The 9,357-nt window shown below is 37.7% G+C and overlaps 1 long non-coding RNA gene across 2 annotated transcripts; it reads left to right on the top strand.

Moving 5' to 3' along the window:
* The first annotated feature begins 1,085 nt into the window (after positions 1-1,085).
* On the top strand, positions 1,086-5,726 carry LOC143076007 (uncharacterized). Of its 2 annotated transcripts, none has more exons than XR_012978510.1 (3): positions 1,086-1,433; positions 2,967-3,112; positions 5,432-5,726. It is a non-coding gene; the product is annotated as an uncharacterized LOC143076007 (long non-coding RNA). The 2 variants fall into 2 exon arrangements; XR_012978511.1 differs by lacking the exon at positions 1,086-1,433 and adding an exon at positions 1,452-2,245.
* The last annotated feature ends 3,631 nt before the right edge of the window (positions 5,727-9,357 follow it).

The raw sequence follows: 9,357 nt of genomic DNA, 5'->3' as shown, positions 1-9,357 counted from the left end.
GGAAAAATACTTCCTCTGAAATGGCTAATTGGCCCCCCGGTATCATTTCTATTTGACTGATGGTACCCTCCCTATTCAAGTAAGGTGGTTTCTGGCTTATCACGAGGTCCTTTATATTCCGTGGTTTAGGGGCCAGACTCAGACCTCTTGAGTTGACCCGTTGGAGTTTAACGGACCCTTGTTGTCCTGGAAGGTTACTTTCTTACCCCCAGGTCTAGGAGAATTAGATCTTTGAAACTTTGGGAATTCCCCTTTAAAGTGACCTGCCTCCCCACAATGGAAACAACCATTACCGGCCCGAGGGGAGGGACTTCTGGATGGGGGCCTAGCATTATTGCGGACAGCAAAAGATAGATTTTGTATTTCAGACATGATATTGCCAAGGATTCCGCTTACCTCCCATTTGAAGGCATGCAATTGGTCTTTCAAATCCTGGACATCTTTAGGGGGATGTTCTTTAGGGGGGATTTTAGGAGAAGCATTATTGGAGACTGGGCCTGAGGTGGAACATACAGTATAGTGGTCCCCACCCCTGCCTCTGGTCTCCGGGCTTACACTTTTGACTTCCTTTCGGGCACTGCGGCCATATATGGCTTGGTGGTTATGTTGATGCCAACGAATTTTATCCACCGCCTCCTCAATACTTTTAGGTTTGGCATTGGAGGCCAACATTCCCCCCTCCTTATCTGAAGTCCCCCTGACACAATCTCATGATGGCTTGTTGGTACATATGATCCTCGGGCAGGTGACGGAAGGCTTTTGTGGCAAGGGATTGGACCGTGTCGGTCCAGTCCTCTAAGGTTTCGTCCCCACCCTGCTTGGCAATGTTAAATTGGACTTGGGCTGTTTCTTGCAACTCATTGAACCCAAACCGTTTGGCCAACTTACCCACCAAGTGGGTCAGGATCCCTAATAGACCTTGAGATGAGGAACTCAGATGACGTAATTAAAAAACAATATTAGTCCGCCATACAATTGTGGATGCTGTGATTTTAAAAATGGACATAAATGAACAATAAGAACTGTTTTATAGAGCTGATGTGATGAGAAAAGAAATATGTAGATTTGACCTGAAATAAATTAGAAAGGACAATTTTTTTATTGAGTTTTATGATCAAAATTTTGGGATTATTTCATGTGGAGACTGACATTTTTCACCATCTTCCGGGGTCCAGCAATTTGCGAAAAAAGTAATCTCACTTGCCACCCCGAAAATTTAACCAGACATGTATAAATGTATCAGCTTCGATATGAGCCATCATACATGTTCAAGTAAACGATATGGACTGAGCAATGGAGGAAACCGTTACCATTGTCGCCTATGGAGAATTAATTAAAAAAGTTGACCCAAATTGTGAACTATTATTTCAAAGGTGTTGTAGTGTTTCATGGTTCAATGATCACAATTTCGGATGGGAGCTGCTGAAATCGAGGTCAGTTACACTCTTTTAGTGCTATTTGATTAAAAAGAATACAAAATGGCTTCCAATAATTTTGATTTTTATCAAAAATATACCAATTTTATACTTATAAACAGTGAAGAGGCAGAAAATGGGACATGCATTATTTGGACTGGGGCCACTCAGAGGAGAAATAATTATATTCTAGGGATGATCAATGTTACATTCCCAAATGCCAAACGTACTAAAATGAATGTTGCACGTTTAGCAAAAATTTTGCAATTGAAATCTACTGATTTAGCCAAAAATTTAGATGCTTCACACCTTTGTCATAATGCATTGTGTGTGAATACAGACCATATTGTTTTAGAACCTCGGGAGATTAACAATCAAAGAAAAATATGTGTAGCTTCACACCAATGCACCACACATATTGAGCATGGCACTAACTATACTAACTGCATGTTGAATCTGAAATTGTGGTTTGTTATTATTTTGTAGTAAACATGCCTTGCACATTTTACCTCCACATTAATCATTTCTGAAAATACAAGTTTTTAACACAAGTAAAAAACGAAAATGGGAAAAAAGCCCACCCTCATACCCCCAAGACACTGAAACAAACATGGCAAACATGTTTATGCAAGATTATAAGCTCAGTCAAACATTTATGTGGTTTTTTTCGACAGTGTTTACTAATTTTTACAGTGCAAGGGGAGTAACTCTTGATGGTTTCATTACTGTGTCAGAAAACTGGGTCATTCAATCAACAGCTGATCAACGGAAGTAAACATGCGGTAGAGAACTAAATGAAAGTGAAACATAGAGACAAATCAATGAACAAAGTATGACAGTCATTAATTAAATAAGACAACAAAAAACAAAATAAAGAATAACAGAAAGAAAAAAATCCAAATATGACATCGAGTTACAAAGGCAAACTGTGAATGACCTAATGTTGTAATATTAATTTTACATGGTTTTATTTTGTTTATAATTTTATTTCATGTCATTGTATGTACTGTGGTTGGATGCATGCATGCATGCATTGGGAGATATGAAGTGGTCTTTTTGTCTGATACAAAGTTTATTTCAGTGTCTTGGACCATTATCCCATTTTCATAACAAACTCAAAATAAACAAACTTTTTAATTTAAAAACAAAACACAACTAACTCATATCATGCTCATATATTCCTGAAAAAGTGTTTGTTTTAATATATTATTAGATGTTTAGTATTCTCTGTAAATAAATAAATAAATAAATAACTAAATATGCTTCCTGAAAGGCTGAAAGAAAACCATATTGTGTAACCTTTTAATAAAAATGTTAATCTGTCCAAGAACTACAACCTGGCTGTGGAACGAATTCTTTCGGACTTGAATTCTGACATAGCTTTGGTTCTAACTGATGTTTTTTATATCCACTAATGAACCTGTTTCGCACTCTCTTGTTTAACAAGAAATCGATAGCCTGTTTTTTGCGAGCTTTTAACCTGTTTAATTTGACACGTAAACTTTTTTGATATGCACAATCATATATTTCACGTTTACGTATTTTTTTCAGAGCCACTACAGCACGAGAATTTCTACCCAGACCACAACCTACAGCTTTTAGGGTCTTAGCCAATGCAACATCCAGTTTATTATTGACTTTCAAGACTGCTGCAGATGCACGGCCTAAGGCATTGCGAGAAAAATTCTTATTCTTAGGTAGGTATGTAGAATTTGTCCTATTGACGGACTCGCACTTATTAGTATTGCTGAAAAATTGCATCTGATTTAATGCGGTCTGAGACAGTTTCATTTCTAACAATGATTCTATTAATAATTTGTCAGTCTTATTTGGTTTCAAAGACCCATTTTGTAAACCATGACTGCTAAGGTTAATAGATTTGTACCACCAACTAGTTTTTATACCACCATTACATAGTGTTATGCTCCATCTACACGTATCGCTACAATTACCACTATAACAATTCACGACAGACTTAACAATGCGTGGCAAACATTTTGAAATTTGTTGTCGGTCACCATTATATTTTGCAAATAAACATTTCATTATACCATGCGAACGTAATTTTAAATCATTGGCAAAAGCTATTTTAATATCATTCCTCTGGGCCTTTGTAGCTCCAGGGAACATACCGACACTAAATTTTGCTCGCAATACCTCACGGAACTGACTTTGACCCCGGTGTATAGTATCTGCCAGTCTATTTACTGACCATAAAGGGTCAAATATTAGTCGCATTGCTTCTTGTAAACCTTGTACACTTTTTGCATCCCCATCAGTAGTACAATAGTCCACTAGTAAATCAAGTTTAGCAATTTTTTTACCTATGTCATACCCAAGATCCTTCTCACTCAAAGGATCATGTCTATTTGTATTTGATGTGCAGTACTCATGATTAGGACATTCAATGTCATAACCTTTACCGCGTAACCATGCAACCCAGCAAAGTTTGTTTACAAGGTGAAAACCAATGATATCATGATTGTCAGTTTCATTTTCACAGGCAATACCAATAACTTGTGATGCATTTTGTCCCTACTTTTTATATGCACACTCTGATAGGTACCATCCATTTGTAATTTTATAGGACTATTTTTATTTAACCCTAAGGTTTCATTTCTCTTTCTGAAACTCTCAACCACTTGTTCTGTTTCATTTTCAGCAAGTTTTACAACCTTGTCACAGACAGTATTTGTTATTCTCTGCATTGTTCCTTTTGACATAGGAGGAATACATGAACTAGTTAAAAGTAGTCGCGCGCTATCATTACCAATATTACAGTTTATCACGCCAGTCTGAAACCCATAGTTGATTGTAGCACTCTTGCGACCAGCACGTCCTGTGTCAATTTCTCTAAATAGTTTATATTTTTCTGAAATAAATTTACACTTGGTACACTTCATTTTCCAAATCCAACCAAGACCCCATTGAGTCTCTTGTACCAGTTCAAAATGTGGAACAACACACTTTGGACTTTTATTTAAATGACATATTATAAGACTATTGATCATTAAAATATTAAGATCTCTATCTACTGTTCTATTTTCAGTACTTGTCTCCTCTAGATATTCATCTAAATAATCATCTGACAATTTATGCGGTCTAAGTAGTTTGACTGTAGTCGCACATTTTTCAGTTTGGGGGGCTACATAAGATTTTTTATCGTAACTCTCTTTTGAGTACAGCTTGAATTCCTTTTCTGTAAGGCGGGGTAACCAGACAGACTCTGTGGTGTTTTTAGGTGTCAAATCTGTAGTGAAATTAGAAAATTTAAGTTTAGGTGGTGCAGGTGAAACTTGCATAGATAAATTTTTTAAAACCTGTGTAGATGGAACTGTAGATGGAGCAACACCATTATTAACACCACAACCTTGATCTGTTGTTAGGGATACAAAACGCAATAGATGGGCTTGGTTACCAACCTTGTAAAGGTTTCTTTTCCTTTTCCCTTTCATTATTGAATAAATACACACTCTGTTATGTTTGTACAATTCTAAATTATGACATCATAAAGTCATGACGTCACAAAAGCGATGACGTCACAATGTTATCTTCACCAAAGAAAAGCACCATTTTTCCCTATTTGAACACTCACACAAAAAGAACTCTAAAATGGTTAATACTTGATGGATTTTAAAACTAAAACCGGTTTTAGAATTGTCTGTGAATGATCTTAACAGTTATAAAAAAAATAAAAATGTTCTATTCCTTCTGTGAAAGAAAGAAATATCAAAAACATTATTTTCTGAGTGAAAAAATCCTTAAATCTACCTTATTTACAGTAAAAAAACACAATATTTTCATGATTCATCCTCTAAACATGATGATTTTTATAAAGTCAGTTAGGTAATGAAGGTTTGTTGAATGACACTTTAAGCTATGAAGAGTCTTAATCAATGTCTAAATTGTGAATTGATAACATATGGATTTTGTGCTTTTTTTTTACTAAAAGATATAAGGAACAGTAATAAGCATGCTTACTTAAAAATGCTAAATATTAACTTATTTTATTTCAGATGCGGAAAAAAACTTCACAGAATTGTTCGAAAAGGTGTACCGAAGGAATTCATACTGCAATACAAGTGGAATCTGACATTTGCTGATCTAATATGGGTCAGGATCCCTAATAGACCTTGAGATGAGGAACTCAGATGACGTAATTAAAAAACAATATTAGTCCGCCATACAATTGTAGATGCTGTGACTTTTAAAAATGGACATAAATGAACAATAAGAACTGTTTTATAGAGCTGATGTGATGAGAAAAGAAATATGTAGATTTGACCTGAAATAAATTATTAGAAAGGACAATTTTTTTATTGAGTTTTATGATCAAAATTTTGGGATTATTTCATGTGGAGACTGACATTTTTCACCATCTTCCGGGGTCCAGCAATTTGCGAAAAAAGTAATCTCACTTGCCACCCCGAAAATTTAACCAGACATGTATAAATGTATCAGCTTCGATATGAGCCATCATACATGTTCAAGTAAACGATATGGACTGAGCAATGGAGGAAAACGTTACCATTGTCGCCTATGGAGAATTAATTAAAAAAGTTGACCCAAGTCCTCATAAGACAAGTCATGCCTTCTTTCCACGAGCAAGGCATACAACTCACTGAGTTTCCCATCAAGGGACCAGCATAATTGATCTTTGCACTCCCCTGAATACCACCCACTGACCTGGCATAATCGGGAACATTTGACATAGAAAACCTGCTAGTTAGTTTTCCCATCATACTTGAGACTCTTTTGTAGGATTAGAGGTCTAACCCCCGTGGGCCCCCTTTGTCGATCTTGAAATCTCTGGTTATCTGTCCCCCCCCCTTGTTCTCCTGGTGGTCATATGCATCCCGACGAGAGCTCCTATGGTCACCAGATCGCCGTCTAGGTTGCCCTGACCCTGTGGGGTACCCCATGCTACTGGCGGGCCTCGATGCTGGAGCCTCACTCTCCATATGGACATCTCTCAGCCTTGTGCCCTCATTATCGGTATATCGGTTTGAAACGCCCTCTCTTTCCCTACCTGTATCCCCGGCATTGTTATATCGGGATCGAGGTGTTCCCCCTTTATACCTGTAATCTTTTGTACCACATACGGCATCATGGGCCTGTCCCATTTGTCCTGGTGGGCCCCAATGTCTTCCCTGAACCCACGGTTAAGTTCCCCACCATCTTGAAAATTGAGATGCTGGGATGGAGATGGGGACAGTGCAGCCCTGGCTCTGGGTGTTTCTGCTGCTTGACTGGGATACTCATTTGTGGTTTGCCCCCTACCCCTTGCCTGTATGAGGCTATCTATCCACTGCACCTTTTCCTGATGCCCAATCTCCTCCTTGCAAAATTTATTAGACCCCTTGTTGGGTGGCAAAGAGGTACTGAAATCCATTGACTCTAGAGCTGCCTCAGTGATTCTCATATAGGGGATCTCCCGTAGATCCTCCAACTCTAGAATCCCCTTATCCTCCCTCAATTCCCAGATTTTTGCTGCAATTTTAGCCCCCACCCCTGGAATTGATAACAACTCCTCAAAAGTGGCAGAGTTTATGTGGACTCTAGCCATGGTTACACTTGGAACACAACTAATAAACAATAAACAATTTAGGTTTAAGTTAGGGGCTTGGGCAGGGGTTTCTACTGAATAAGGGTATCTATACTATAGAACTGTTTTGTTTGGTTTTACAACAACAACAAACTTTTTAACTGGGAATTAAGCCTATAAGTTGACCCTAGAGGTATGTATGTGAAGGGCAAGTGTATGTGTGTGGGTTTTTTCAATTTGACACTTACAATTTCTTCTTTCTGTTTGCAAATGGAAGTTGAACTGCGTAGGTCAACTAGTGCAATACGCGGCGGAATTGGATTGGGGTTTACAAAATTCCCTACAAGGGTTTTGCAGAACAATTAAGGGGTTCACACTTGTTCCTACAAGGGCTCCGCAAACGGCCTTGTGTGAAAAAATCCCTAAAAATAAAAAACCGTGACTAAAACTTAGCCACAAAATGTTCCCTTCCCTGTGCTGTAACTTTCCCTTCCAAATAAACTAACCTAGCAAAGCTGTGGTTCGCGAAAACTGAAAATAGGTGACCTGTCAGGGATCCCCTAAAAACAAAATGGAGGTGCTGTTTTGGGCCCCTTTAAAATCGCTTTTTCCCGATTTAAAATTCAACTCCCCGAGTGAATAGGTTCGAAAAAATGTTCGCAGCGCCAATGTAAGCTTTCTTAAACTTACCGTGGCGATATCTTGCACTAATTACTGTAAATCACTATGTTTGGGAATCGGCTAGAATCAGCGTTGTTGCTTTTTGGTTCTGTTTCTAGATTTCGACTGACAGATCCGGAACGAGGCTCTTTCGTCTTCCGGATCTGTCTCCTCCGCCAGTGGAGCACCACCGACGACCCCGAGGTACTACAATGGTATGGACAAAATGCTCCACGGCTTCAACATTCTGGTCCAAGCCTTGAAAGTCGTATTTCCGTTTACAGACAGTATCCGCAGGGGACAGTCATACATCTTAACGAACATATTCTGCGCTAGGTGATCAGCCAGAGCTAGCCGTCGACCTTCTTTCCAGCTTTCGTCAATTGAAAGGTCACTGTCTGTGATCGGACGCCGAATTTCTCCAACTCCCAAAAACTTATATCATAATTTATGATCTTATAAGTTGAGAATCATTTAAGACTGTGTGAACTTTCAGGCTGAAGCTATTCATATTCTTTATTCTAAAAGAACGCATGCATTTATCCTTTATGGTAAACCTTCATTTCTTCTGAGCGATGAGCTGAAGTTGTTTACACACGTTGTCAACAGACGACAACGGAACTGTTACCGTGACTAGATATACAGGCGATAAATCCTAAATTTTTTAAAGGGAACCAGTTTTACATCTGTAAAATGTTGTTATCTCCCCTGGTATCGGAAGTCACCTTAAAGTTAACTATATTTTGTTTTTGTTGAACATAGGATTGAAACTGTTGTACAAGTTATTAATATGCAGAATTTGACCGTTACGTGACATACATTCATACGTTCATATCACTAGTGTTATTAGTATACAGGTAATTGTTTTTATGCTGAATTTAGTCTGTTTTGACCGTTTTACTTAACTATTAGAAAGCGTTGAGTCAAATATAATCATCTTTCTATCTTTTTTGGGGAAGGTGTTATACTTCTTCTTTCCTTTGAATAAATAAATGTTTGCTCCCATTAATCGCTAAAGTTCATCAATTTAAACTAGCTATATGTTAAGTTAAATCGATTTTACTCGCTTAGGTATCTGTCACAGTGTGGCGCAAACGTACATTATGTGAATTCTATCTGTGTGTTGACAGAATTAATGTGCTACAAACTGACTGGGTCTATTTGTCACCTGACAAAACCATGAGATAGTACTTTCTAAGTACATCCTCGAATACGAAAACCTACCAAAAGATGTTGCTATTACGCCCACACCGTTTACATAAAGTATATGGAACGGTACACAATTATATAATGACGTACTTGTGGAGTCATCAGATACAAAATCTTAATTTTTTTTTTTACATTCTTGGCATATATTACTGTGGATTAATTTATTTTCATGGGTACCAATGTTCGTGGATATTTAATTTCGTGATTTTGCTGAAGTTTGCATACAAGCCTATAGAAAACTTGTCATTCGTCGAACATTTAATTTCGTGGTTTGTCAGTTCACACGAATGCCACGAAAACTGGTATCCAACGAATAATAATGAATCTACAGTTTACATTTCCAAATATAAAGTGCAAATTTGAAATAGGTGTCAAATAATTTATTTTTTTGGACCAACACAAGGTGTTTATACCCCTACTCCTTAAGAGAGGACAAGACGGTTAACAGAAAAATTGAAAACACTTAAAAGATACTATCGCCTCTCTAAAAGGACAATTTGGTGTTGTTCTGGCTCCTTTAGTGTTTTT

Source organism: Mytilus galloprovincialis, chromosome 5 (genome assembly GCF_965363235.1).
Source record: "Mytilus galloprovincialis chromosome 5, xbMytGall1.hap1.1, whole genome shotgun sequence".
Classification (NCBI taxonomy): domain Eukaryota; kingdom Metazoa; phylum Mollusca; class Bivalvia; order Mytilida; family Mytilidae; genus Mytilus; species Mytilus galloprovincialis.
This window is presented reverse-complemented; position numbering and strand designations above follow the sequence as displayed.